The sequence below is a fragment of the Hipposideros armiger genome, unplaced genomic scaffold (assembly GCF_001890085.2).
Source record: "Hipposideros armiger isolate ML-2016 unplaced genomic scaffold, ASM189008v1 scaffold_34, whole genome shotgun sequence".
Classification (NCBI taxonomy): domain Eukaryota; kingdom Metazoa; phylum Chordata; class Mammalia; order Chiroptera; family Hipposideridae; genus Hipposideros; species Hipposideros armiger.
This window is the reverse complement of record NW_017731384.1, coordinates 5,135,653-5,147,040: the sequence shown is the minus strand read 5'-3', so window position 1 is coordinate 5,147,040 and position 11,388 is coordinate 5,135,653. Positions and strand designations below refer to the sequence as shown.

Below are 11,388 nucleotides of genomic sequence, written 5' to 3'. Positions count from 1 at the left end.
GGCCAGTGAAGCAACGTCCTCCACAACTAGACTGAAGAACAAAACGACAGCAACTTGTCTGTTCCCCTTCCCCCAATTCCCCAGCACTGTTCCCCTCCCCCAATTCCCCAATAAAATCTTTTAAAAAAAACAACAATGGAATATTATTCAGCCTTAAAAAAGAAGGAAATCATGTGATTTGCCAACAATCTGGATGAACGTAGAGGACATTATGCTAAGTGAACTAAGCCAGGCACAGAAACACAAGTACTGCATGATTGCACTTATGCATGGAATCTAAAAATGTTGAAGTCACAGAAGTAGAATGGTGCTTGTCAGGGGCTGGGGTTGTGAAGGGATGTTGATCAAAGGGTACAAGCTTGCAGCCATGCAGGATGAATAACTTCTGGTGAGCTAATGTACAGACAGCATGGGGACTACAGTTAATAGTACTGTATTGCATACTTGAAATTTGCTAAGAGAGATCTTAAATGTTTTCACCACAAAAAATATAAACAGCAATACGTGATGGATGTGTTAAATAGCTTCACTGTGGTAATTACATTTCATCATCAAAACATCACGCTGTACACCGTAAATAAATACAATTTCTATTTGTGGATTAGACCTCATTAAAATGGGGTGGGAGGGATATTTAACAGATTGTGTTACCAGTCCGAAATCTGTGTGTCCCATGATTCTAAAGGCCCAAACTCAAAAAGTCAGTTTAGAGTAAGGAAAGGTTTATTGCCCAAGAAGGCACCCACTGGGAAGACGGGAGTCCTAGCAGTTCCTCAAATCCATCCTAAGAAAGTACAGACTTCAGGCTTCTTTTATGACAGGGGAGCAGAATTCCTCTGATTAGCATGTCTAAAGCCGGAGCCTTCAGCCTGCATGCCACCGGAACCACGCAGACTTGAAGGAGATGGAGATGGAGTCAGAGAGACCTGGCATCTCACTGTTGAGAATGACGGTAGGATCCAGGAGTCCCACGTCTGGGTATTTACCCAAGCTGAGGCTGAGCTCAGTGCCTTATCTGAGGTTACTTTCCAACCTTTTCTTTATTCATCATCATCATTATCATCATCATTAGCAGCAGCAGCAGCAGCAGCAGCACCACCACCACCCCTCCACCCTACCCCACCTCACCACCTCACCCCTGCCTCTTAGAAGAGAAAGTGGACACAAAGAGCACTCCTGTGGGCTGAGAAAGAAAGGGGGAGTCTTTGGCAAAAAAAGCATTGGCCCCTCCTTCCACTGGGCCAGAAGGTGCTTGATGACCTGACTCAACCAACTCCACAAGGAGGACCCATCTGTTCCATCCCAGCACAAGGGACTGGGATACATCCTTGCTGAGCACAAGTATGAACCACTGCCCTTGTCTCAGGGCTCCTCAGGCAGCAGCACAGTGAACTTGAGTTGCCAATCAGCTTTGCAATGATTCGTGTCCTTTTCTACAACCCCCTTTTAAAGCAGGGCTGCCTCCCTTTGGGTTCCCAGCTGGTTTATAGATAATGGCACTCCTATGAAGTGACATGACCCACAGGCAGGCTGTGGGCCAGAAGGGCTGAGAAGCGAATGTGATGAGACAACCTGAAGATGTGCTTTGCAGGGCCTGCGTACCAGAGCTGGAAGTCCGTCACCTGACCACGGCTCCCCATGGGCCTCCCTGCAGCCAAGCAGCCTGCGAGAAAGCCTTGAAAACAGCTGAAATAACAAGAAGGTCCGGCCGACCTTTCTGGCAGAGGGCTCTTGTTGGTTTTCCAGAGACAAAGCTTCTGATGAGCTGAGGCCAAAGAAGACAAAGGCGCTCAGGGAGTGTGGTCTCTGGGTGCACAACGCTGTTGTTTTACGCCCATATCAGGACCTGGTTGGTGCACCTGCTGGGCCAGGAGTCACGTGGGGGCTGCCAGGATGGGCCCGGGGCACCCCTAACTTGACCTCTAGACCCTAACATGTCCATGTGGGGCTGCCCCAACTCTGCAAGGTGGCTTTCTTAAGAGTGTATCTGGAGGGGTCTCAGTACCAGCTCAAAAGAAAATGCAAAGAAAACCTGATGTGCGTCCCCCACACCTTTTCATCCATCCAGCAAATGTCAACTCAGTGACAGGTTTTGACCTAGGCGCTGTGCATACAGCAGCGAATGAAACACAAAACCCGCTGCCCTCATGCCACTTAACTTTCTTGTCGGGGGAGGAAAGGAGTGAAATGAACGTGCCAGAGAGAAAAATCAAAGCAGGGAGAGGGTCAGGAGTGAGGGGGTGAGCAGGCGCAAAGTGAAAGAGGGCGGTCAGGGACAACCTCCCTGAGGCAATCTTTCTAGAAGGATCTGTAGGAGAGAAAGGAAGAAGCCAGGAGGCTACGGGAAGTTATGTCAGATATGTAGGCTCGGCGGAGAAGCCAGCAAGCGCAAAGGGCGGGCACCGGTGAGGGCCAACAAAGAGGCCGCTGTAGAAACGGTGGCATAAGGGCGGGCACATACTAGAAGCAGTCAGGAGGAAGACAGACTCCCTGAGTGGGAGAGGAGGCGGGCGGAGGATTTCAGCCAGAGTGGCAAGTTCTGTCTACATCCTACAAGACCGAGCGGCACTCTGCTGAGAAGCAGCAAATGTGTTGCAACAGGACAGGTGAGATAAGGAGCTGAGAAGTGAGGAGTCCACTGCCTCAATCCAGGCAAGTTGACAGCACCAGGGTGAGGCCAGCCCAGTGCCCAGGGCAGAAAATTTAAGGATATGGTATTCCCTGCCCTCCAATGACCCTGACAATGAGCTCCTGCTTAAATGTTGCCTCACCCTAACCCAGGCCCAAGTGGAGAGGAAAATGCACTCACCATGGCAGCCAGGACAAACAGTTATTGAGGTGATTGAATGTCTGTGTGTCATCAGTGTCCTCATGACCCCTAACTTGACCTCTAGACCCTAACATGTCCATGTGGGGCTGGCCCAACTCTGCAAGATGGCTTTCTTAAGAGTGTATCTGGAGGGGCCTCAGTCCTAGCTCAACAGAAAATGCAAAGAAAATCTGTTTTTCCCGTTATATATTTTTTTTCTTTCAGTTTTACTGACATATAATGGACACACAGCACTATACAAGATTATGGGTACAGATGACTTGACTTACATGTATTATGAAATGATTACCCCAGTAAGTTTAGCTACTTAAAATCCAGAATTTCAACAGATACAACTGTTTTTAAAAAGGGAAAAAAATGTTTTTTTGTCCTTGTGATGAGAACTTTCAGGATCTACTCTCTTAGAAACTTTCAAATATGCCACACGGCAGTGTTAACTAGTCTGGATGTTCTACCTTACATCCCCAGGACTTACTGATCTTATCACTGGAGCAAAGAAAACTGTTGATTGAATGCCTCCATCCAGGCTGGGAGAGCAATTCCGCTTAGATAATTAAAATGCTGTTTTGTTTTGTTTTGTTTTGCTTTGTTTTTTAAGCTGAAAGACCTCAAGCCAAGCCCTGTTGTTGGGAATATCACTTCGGAGAACCCAAGGATGCCAGGAAACTCTTCCACAGGGAGCATATGACATCCTGCCTGGCTTCAGGCTGGAACCACCTGTTGGGACTGTCACAGAAGGAGGCCATGTGGCAGGAGCCAATTTGGGAGCGCAGAGGTGGCATCATGCCACGCATCGAAAAACCCAGTTGCCCGGCAGAAATTATATCTGGGTCCTTGAAATCAGGTCAGAAAAACAAACAAGAGTAGATGGGCCTCTTGAATAACATCCTTTCTCTACAATTCTACCCTCCACTGGAGAAGAAAACTCATGAAGGGTGTGGTCAAGAGGAAAGGGCTCAAGGTCAGTGACCTGAAATCCACTTCCTGAAAGCCTGTTTGCCAAGTTTGTAAGAACTTTTTACAAGAGCTATTTACTTATTATTTGTGACACCTCTTACCACGGGAGTTGTCAAACACACGCAAGTGGAAACTCATACCTAACAACCCAACATCTAGATTCAACAATTGCCAACGAACACACGGCCAGCCTGGTTGTTCTGTCTGTCTGCTCTCCTACTCCTCTCCCTCATCCTCCACATACATTCGGATTATTTTGAAGCACACCTCAGAAATCATGTAATTTCATCCATAAACAATTCTAGATGGTGCTCCAAAAAAATGAGGATTCTTTCACTACCTTCTGCTAAAAACCAATCAAAGGCATTATCTACTATGTTTCCCAATGCTCTTTTGTATGATGATCTGGGTAGTAAATAACCTTGAAAAGTCCACAAGAAATCCAATAAAATAAAATAGTGACTACAACTCTATTAATAGCCCTTCTTGCAAATTAATAATTTTTAATATCAAAAATCCAATCAGTATGTAAATGTCCTATTGTCTCATCAATGGTTATCGTACAGTTGGTTTGTTCTAATCAGGATCCAAAGTCTACCACACATGGCATTTGGTTCATGTGTCTCATCTCTTTTCATGTAAAAGTCCCTCTTCTCTCTTCCCTATATTTGTAAATAAATACAATTGTTTGTCCTATAAAATTTCTCAAATTTTGGACCTGGCTGATTGCACCCCACAGTGCCACTTAAAATATTCCCAGGCCTCTATTCTCCCTATAAACTGTTGTAGATCTACAGGTAAGATCAGACTCAGGTTTGATTTTTTTATTTTTTTTTTGGCAGGCCCACCTCATACATTGTATCTTTCTCTGTGTCATATGAGCACTGATCAGTGGGTTCATATGGCAAAGTTTAATTTTTCATGAGCATAGGGAACTTTCTCTCAAATGCTACGCACTGTCTTTTCTAGTTCTGCAGATTTATCCTTTCCCCAGGTCTGATCCACTTCTGCCATGGAATGTTGCAGGATTGTGTCATGGACTGTTTGTGTGCTCCCCAAATTCATAAAATAATCACTTAACACCCAAAGTGATGTATGAGATAGGGCCCTTGCAAGGTAATTAGGGTGGGAGGAGGTCATGAGGGTGGGGCCCTCATAATGCGATTAGTGCCCTTACAGGAAGAGATAGGACAGAGCTTGCTCTCTCTTTCCAACGTGTGAGGACACAGTGAGAAGGTGGCCATCGGCAAGCCAGGAAGGGCGTTCTCACCAGGGCCGCAATCAGCTAGCACCTTGATTGACACTTTGCAGCCTCCAGAACTGTGAGAAATACACATCTGTTGTTTCAGACAGTCTATGGCATTTCATTATGGCAGCCCAAACAGACTAAGGCAGAGTCCAGCTAAGGTTTCACTGGAGAACCTCTGAGGCTGAGGCAAGGGCAGAAGTAGGGGGAAGACCAAAACTTGGGAAGAGGTGGGTGGAATGTTCAATCCAGTGAAGCAATTACTTGGAAAATGTGCCTTTTGGGGAACGAATTTTTGGGATGTGTTGGCCTGCTTCCAGAAGAATGTGTGTCCAGGATTCGGCATAGTCGTTTGTTAGCTGTGTGACTGAATTGCTCTATGCCTCAGTTTCCCCACTCAGCTGAAAAACAAAGCCAAAGTAAACTTCCTCCACCCCAAACACAACATGAGAATGATATATTGGGTTGTTGGAAAAGTCATGACGCATTTTGTCTATGTTTTGCAAAGGTCATTTATTTATATAAAGAACAAAGATCAATCAATGATATATTGCTTGCTTTGTTCAATAACCTTTTGCCATCTTTCAGTGAGCTTCATAATTCCTCATTCATAGAAGGACTTGTCTTTATTTGCGAACTGAACAAGGTGCTGATTTACAGCCTCATCGGAATTGAACATTATACCACGCAAGGAGTTTTGAGGAGAGCGAAACAAGTAGAAGTCTGATGGCGCAAGATCAGGCAAGTATGGTGGGTGTGGCAACACATCCCATCCAAGCTCCAATAATTTTTGATGGGTGATCAAACTTGTGTGTGGTCTCGCGTTGTCACGATGGAACACAACTCCTTTATAATTAACAAGCTCTGGACGTTTCTGGATGATGGATTTGTTCAAACTGTCCAATTGCCAACAGTATACATTCGAATTGATTGTTTGGTTCCTTGGTAGGAGCTCGAAAAATACAACACCTTTAAAATCCCACCACACTGAGAGCATAACCTTCCTCTGATGAATGTCTACTTTCGATGTTTGAGGCAAATCATCACATCGGGACCAAGACAGTTTGTGCACCACATTTGTTGTAAACAATCCACTTCTCATCACCAGTTATCAGTCACTTCAAAAAAGGATCACTTCCCTCACGTTTAATGAGCATATTGCAGATGTTTATACACGCCATCAAATGAACTTTTGAGTTCATGCAAAACCCAAGTATCAAGCTTGCTTACGTATCCAGCTTCTTCAGGTGGTCGTGAACGCTTGAATGTTCAAAGTTTCTGCAATCTCTCGTGTCATGTAACGTGGGCTTGACTACATCAATGCCTTTATTTTGTTGTCATCAACCTCGGTGGGCCTCCCAGACCGAGGAGCGTCATTGAGATCAAAATCACCAGCACGGAATTTCAGGAACCATCGTTGGCACTGACGTTCTTGTAGAGCATTGTCAGGGTAAACTTCAAGCAACTTTTCACAAGCTTGATGCGCGATTTTCCCTTTATGGAAGTAAAACAATAAAATATGGCAAAAATGCAGTTTGGTCTTGCATCTTCAATTTGTGGTAAAATCCACAAAACTCAACCGAATCACTCAATTTTTTTTTAAATGAAGCTAGAACTGTCAGCTGTCAAAAGACATAGCAATAACATAGATGCGAATGACTCTAGTACTTCCAAAATGAACTAGTCCATCTGTCGCAAACATGCATCATGACTTTTCCAACAACCCAATAATTCCACACAAGTGTCTGCTCTCAGTAAGTGCTTAGAAATGTTGGCTACTATTATCCCTTCTCTCAATTGTTTCTAGGATGAAAGCAATAGCAAATATGAGAACACTTTCAAAAAGTACTGTGCCAGCCCAAAGCATTACTCAAGTTAATATTAAGCAAAACGACTGGTGAAATGCAGACTCCCTGCAGCTACGGGCTGAGTCTCTGTCAGCGTGCTCTGCTGTTGGATTCTGGTAGAAGCTGCAAACACCATGACCACCATGCCAAAAGGAAAGTGAAGAGTCATTCTGGCTTGCATTTGCAAAGCTCCGAACTATAGTTCCCTGTGACACACTCCCATGGCTGTCTGTGCCATTTGGGAAAAGCCTGAGCCAGGTCCCTCTGCCTGGGCGGACTCTGGTGACAAGCTGGCATGGTCCCCGGAGTGCACTGCCTACCAGCAAATCTGGTTTTGTACAATGTAACAGTATGATGTCAAGTCGAGATGTGGAGTGGGTGTGAAGGAAACCTCTCTCTGCGCTGATGTAAACTGAAAGTAGAAAATACATTTTCATATCAGAAACATCAAAAAAAAAACTGTGTGTCCATGACCCAGGGCGGGTTGCTCCAGCAAGAAAAGTCCACAACCCTAAGAAATAAAATCCTTAAGAGCAAGGACGTCTGTCTGTTTTACGCACTGAAGAATCCTGGTACCTAGCACAGAGGGTGGCCAATCAATATTTGCCAGACTAACATGAGCAAGTATGTGAATGCATCCAACGCGAACAAGTATGGCCAAGCCTGCGCTACTCCACCCTGAAAGCCCGGCTTCCGCTCCTCACTTCCCAAACCTCAGATGACCTTGCTAAGTTCCCCATTTCTGAGATTCTCAACTTCCAAAAGTGCACTTGTTGAAATGCCGCTTTGGGTACGAATCGCACGTGTCCTGTATTCTGAATTTGATAAATCAACTCTTTGAGAGGTGGGATCACATTCTCTGGGGTGAGGTTTTTGTGGCCTGGGAGATGACTATGTCCATCAATCGTCATGAGTGGGCTGTGATGCGCAGATGCCGCCGGACAGGAGAGCGATGGGTGTGGACAGGAGGTTGAACGCTTCCTGTACCCAGTCTGGTCATGTTCCCATACTAAGCATGCAGACTCATTTAAGGAGACCGCAGCTCTCCACAGACCCTGACAGGGCAGGGTCCCTCCTTGCCTCCCATCCATAACACAGCCCTGGAGCACCCTCCTAACTTCTTTGCATCACACCTCCCTCGCCATCTGGAAATCTGAAAGTACACTGCTGCAAAAGGGTTAAGAGCTGCCTCACACTGTGTACTGTTCCAGGGAACAGCAGGGCAGGCTGTGCGTGTTTAGACAAGATGAGGAAAGCCAGCATCTCCCTTTGGGCAAGAAACACAGGAGAGCAGGTTTTTATTCCTGGGGCCGTGAGAAACATGACGGGTGGGGCAACACCAACAATTATCCAAAGAAAGCCTGATCTAACTGGGTCAAAACCCAGTGGTCCCATAACACAGCATTCTCCAATATTTCCAGTTAGGCTTCATGACCCACAACTGTGTCATAAAAGTTTAATACGATGTGCATTTATCCTAAGAGCAATGTGACTTAAATCACTTGTTCTGAGAATTTTGATTTTTGTTTTGTTTTGTTTTTAGGACTTCTGCAACAGACTTGGGCTAGCTTACAGATGCCTCCTCCAGGCAATGTTTTTGTTTGTTTGTTTGTTTGTTTCTTCTTTTTCAATAGTGAGAAGATGCCAAAACTATAGGAGCAGCAAACTCTGAAGACAGAGAAGTCTGGAAACAAACACCAGTGTTGAAATCCAAGAAAACTTACTCCAGAGTAAGACCCACCCAGAGATCCATCCCCAGCCCTGTGCAGAATGGTAGCCAGGCGTGATGGAAGTCAGGCCTCCATGTCCCTACTGCCATCCCCTACTGTCCCCAAGTCCAGCGTGCTCTCTCACCTCCTGCCTTCCTCTCATGCTGCCCACCCCTCTCTCTTCCGCCTTGCCAGCCCTTGCCAGGTCTTTCCTGCCTGTTCTAGGCTTCACGTATCTCCATCCTCCCCAGCCAAGAGTTCCAGAGCCTCATGGTGAGGCAAGCACAGTGCTAAGCTGCTAAACCCTACACGCGTTAATTCAGTCAACCAGCCACCCAGCGCTAAGCACCCCCCAAAACAGCCCTATGCAGAAAGTATTATCATCCCCCTTTCATGGATGAGCAGACTGAGGTAGAGAGAGGGTAACTAATCTGTCCAAGGTGACAGAGCTAGTGAAGGCAGAACTGGGGTTCAAGGTCAGGCTCCAGAGCCTGTCCTCACGTGTATCTTTATAGCATCTCACATCGTACCTCTCAATTACATACCCAGCCTTGCCCAGTCCACTATAGCACCTCCTGGGCTTATCTCCCCAGGCAGTGCAGGGAGGATATCTTTCTTGTCCTCATATTAACATGAACTATACTCAGTGTCCTGTCAAGTTTTTTGCTTGGATATCCTCGAACAGAATTTGGGAATACAGTCAACACCCTCTGTATTAGCCAGCTCACGCTGCCGTAACAACATGCCATAGGCTGGGTGGCTTAAATAACAGAAATCCATCTTCTCACAGCTCTGGAGGCTGGGCGTCTGCAATCAGGGTACCAGCCTGGTCGGGTTTTCTGGCCTCTCTTCCTGGCTTGCAGAAATGGCTGCCTATTCGCTGTATCCTCACATGGCAGTTCCTCAGTGTGTTCTCAGAGATTTTTTTTCTCGTCCTCTTCTTATAAAGGCATCAGTCTCATCAAAAGGATCCCCAACATCTTGACCTAGTCTAACCCTACCTCCTCCCAAAGGCCTCATTTCCAAAGACTATCATATTGGGGGGGTGGGGCTTCAACCTATGAACTTGGGAGGTGGTGGGAGGGGCGAAAACATTCAGTCCACATCGCCCTCACACCGTTTTAAGTTATCTTCAGTGTTTCACATCGTAACTTTAAACAGCTGCAAAAGATATCATTTCGATTGTATTTGTAAATGATCCTTCTATAATAAAATTATTCAACCAGTCTTTTTTTTTTTTTTTTTTAAGCTGAGCCATTCTGCCACCTGTTGGCAGCTCAGTGGCTGCTCAGCTCAGGCTGGGAATCGAACTGCTGTTGCTCAGAGCTCAAACTCTTGAGCGAGCTCTTACCAACTGAGCCACTTGGCCGGCCCTCAACCACTCTTTTAAGTGTGACCAATGTGACATATAAACACCAGGGCAGTTAGAAAACCACCATCACACATTTAGAAATTATGTGAGAATATTTCCCATCAGTTTGGAAATTTTATATCATCTTTCTTTTTTTCAAAACCGTATTGCCGTTCTATCTCAACACAATATACTTTCATGTTTGAAAGTACTGAATTACCTTATCCTTTTCTCTGAAATACAGCGACTGTGTTATAAATTAAATTTAATATTTTATACTTTACTTCAAGTATTAAAAAAGAAAACACCCTTCCAGATCAAGTTACTATCACATTACTGAGTGATCATTTATAATAAAACATACATTATAAATTTTGACAAATTATTAGTAAGCATAATTTTACTGGAAATTCATTTTTAACAAGATGGATGGAGGGATGGTACGCATTGACTTGAAGAGGCAATTTCCCTGACATAATATGTCAATGTTCCCCCAGAGACGTTTACAGCTAGAGCAGGGTACCCTAGTGCATTCCTGGCTCTGGTTAAGAAGGAGGCCAACTGTGCAAGCCTGATGGAGAACGGGGCCTGCACCACCGTGGGTCCTCAGGTGATCGGGTTTAGGAGAGAAATGATGTTCTACGAAAGGAAGGCCTCCCACAGGAGCCCCCTCGAATGCTCCTCCGAGTCATGGCTGCTCTGAAGACCCAGCCTTGAAAAGCAGGCTTGCTCCTCTATGAGCTCCAGACAAGATTCCTTCCCATCTATTTCCCCCAAGGTGAAGTTCTCACAGGCTGGTAAATGCAGTGAGCTTATTTGCAAGCCAGGGTCATATCTGCCTAGCAACCCAACATGAAGACAAGAAGGACTACAAATGTTGACAGAGAACAGGCAGGCCAACTTTGCACAAAGGAATCTGTTCTCATGCAAATGACTCTAAAGAAGATGGCTGGAAAAGGGAGCAGTGGGGATGGCTCTCAGAGCCAATTTATTTCCCCCAGAAGATGCTGAGGGACTTTTTAAGGGCATCATTACAGCCTTGCCCACTGTAAGTGAAGGGCCAAGGGGCTCACAACCACTTGGGTTGTGACAGACACAACAGAAGAGGCTAAGAGGGGAGGTGAACCCTTCATTTAATCTCCTGATTTTTCTGGTTCCTATACTCCAGACGCCAAAGGTTGTTTTGTTCAGATTTAGAACTCAACAGAGCTAGTTTTGCTTTTGTTTTGTTTTGTTTTCTGGAGGGAGTGGGGGGTTGATTACCATGGTAATGCACTGCTTTTCCTCTCTTTGCTTTCCCTAGAGAAGTGAAAAAAGCAGGGGTTTTCACGCTTGGTCTCACTCAGATTGAGGGAACAAGATGAAGGCAGCCTCTAACCAGGGTGGGCAAGAGTCACTGGTTCGTGGCTGGCAAGGCTGGGCAGAGGTGGGTTTTCAGCCACCTCGCT

General features: G+C 45.6%; 1 protein-coding gene across 13 annotated transcripts in view; it reads right to left on the bottom strand.

Moving 5' to 3' along the window:
* ARSG (arylsulfatase G) overlaps positions 1-11,388 on the bottom strand; it is a 106,482-nt gene that overhangs the window by 69,537 nt on the left and 25,557 nt on the right. Inside the window, exon 1 of one of the 13 annotated variants that reach the window (XM_019637690.1) lies at positions 3,306-5,508. The exons of the other annotated variants lie outside the window; for them this stretch is intronic. The gene's annotated coding sequence lies outside the window, so the exon portion shown is untranslated. Of the gene's footprint in view, positions 1-3,305; positions 5,509-11,388 lie in introns of those variants that run through there. 13 annotated transcript variants of the gene reach the window in all.